Genomic DNA, 1,651 nt, shown 5'->3' with positions numbered 1-1,651 from the left:
TGATTTCGGTGGCAGAGCCATATTACATGGGGAGAAGCATTGTTATTTTGCAGGGGTGGGGGAGTATTATTGGGGGACAATTGCTTGGGAGGGGGAAATACTTATTTCGGGAGGGGGGAGTATTATTTTGCTGGGGGTGCAGGGGCAGCAGGAGTATTATTTCGCAGGGGTATATTTTGAGGTCAGATCATTTCCATGTGATTATCTGCTGGGGGACTTTTTAGAGAGGACTATTTGACAGGAAGTGTTTCAGGGGAGGGTATTTGAGGGGATCGTTTCAGGGGGGGGAGCAGTATTGCTGGGGGACAGCATTTTAGGTGGGAGTATTTTAGGGCAGGAGTGGTGTGGAGAAAGAGCGCCAAGGCAGCGATTGGGGAGCAGGGTGGGGGGATCAGCAAGGAGAGGAGGCAGCACAGAGGCATCTAAAGAGAGGCGAGCGACAGGGAGCTGGACAGCAGGAGATGAATGCAGAAAAGAGAGACAGGCAGTAGGATGCTGGCCTGGAACCAACAAGAGCAACAGAGAGGACAGAGGTGGAGCATGAGAGAAGACAGGAAGAGAGAACAAGAGAGAGAGATTAAGCCATCAACCATCAAGACAGGGAGCAGCACAGAGGGTCTGAGAGAGGGCGAGGTGAACAGGGTGGAGGACAGGGACAGGGAGATACAGGAGCAGGAGAGGCCTCAGCGAGGTCACAGGATAGAGGCCGGAAGACAAGGAGGGAGGGAAATAGGGAGGCAGGGATATGGAGCGGCAGACAGGCACGGCGAGGATGAGAATGCCAGGGAACAGGCCAGAGAAAGCTGTGGGCAAAGAGACCCCAAAGCCAATCTGGAACAACAACTGGAAAAGGAAAAAAATAGTGCTAGGCTACAGGAGAGAAACAGAGGATGACAAAAAGGAAGGAGAGGGAGCAGGACCAAGGCATCTAGAAATAAGATAAAGGGAAAGCCTTGAGAAGACACAAGAGGGAGTGGGAGCAGTAAAGAAGGAGAGTAGAAGTAAAGGGAAGAAAAAAAAAGAAAAAAAAAAATCACAGCAGCATGGGATAGAGAGGGGGCCGGGGGAGATCCCAAAATGTACAAGAACGGCAACAGGGCCCCAAGGGTCCGCGACTCCGCAGCTCTCGCTCTCAGCGCTGCCAAGAAAAAATTGCCAATTCAGACCCTTCTTTCTCCTTCTCTCCTCCCTCCCTCTTCTGGAGCTGCAGTCGCTCGGCTGTCCTCCACCTCAAAGAACACGTGGGTGTCTCTCGGCTCTTACAAGAAGCGGCTTCCTGCACATGCGACCGCGCTCCCTCCCTGCGCGGCCGTACCGCGCTCTGGGTGACGCGCACAGACCCTGGGCGCACGCTGGCGGTCTGGCCCTGTGAACTGTGCAGAGAGCTCCTTCCTCACCCAGAGAGACAGGCTCTCTCTTCCTGCAGTGGAAAGCAGCTGCTGCCCACATGCCCTTGATTTTCTTCTTTCCCTTTCTCAGGCCTCTCCAGCTTCAGCTGTGGCAGCTCCTGTCCACAGCCAGAAAATGTCCCAAGGGCCTGTCCCTTTTCACCTCTCTGCTGCGAGGAGCATAAGGCCAGGCAGAGACACCCCACACAGTTCTGAAGTGGGTCCAGTCAACAGCATCCCCAGGGAAGGAACAGGCAAGCACG

The 1,651-nt window shown here is 54.3% G+C and overlaps 1 long non-coding RNA gene across 1 annotated transcript; it reads right to left on the bottom strand.

Annotated features, from left to right (window-relative positions):
- Window positions 1–1,196: 1,196 nt before the first annotated feature.
- On the bottom strand, window positions 1,197–1,637 carry LOC113483876. The gene is made up of 2 exons (XR_003399119.1): window positions 1,398–1,637; window positions 1,197–1,229 (listed from the first exon to the last, which is right to left on the bottom strand). It is a non-coding gene; the product is annotated as an uncharacterized LOC113483876 (long non-coding RNA).
- Between the last annotated feature and the right edge of the window lie 14 nt (window positions 1,638–1,651).

The sequence above is a fragment of the Athene cunicularia genome, assembly GCF_003259725.1.
Source record: "Athene cunicularia isolate RWA chromosome 10 unlocalized genomic scaffold, athCun1 chr10_part1, whole genome shotgun sequence".
Taxonomy (NCBI): domain Eukaryota; kingdom Metazoa; phylum Chordata; class Aves; order Strigiformes; family Strigidae; genus Athene; species Athene cunicularia.
Note: the sequence above shows the minus strand (reverse complement) of the source record. Positions and strands in the feature narration are given on the sequence as shown.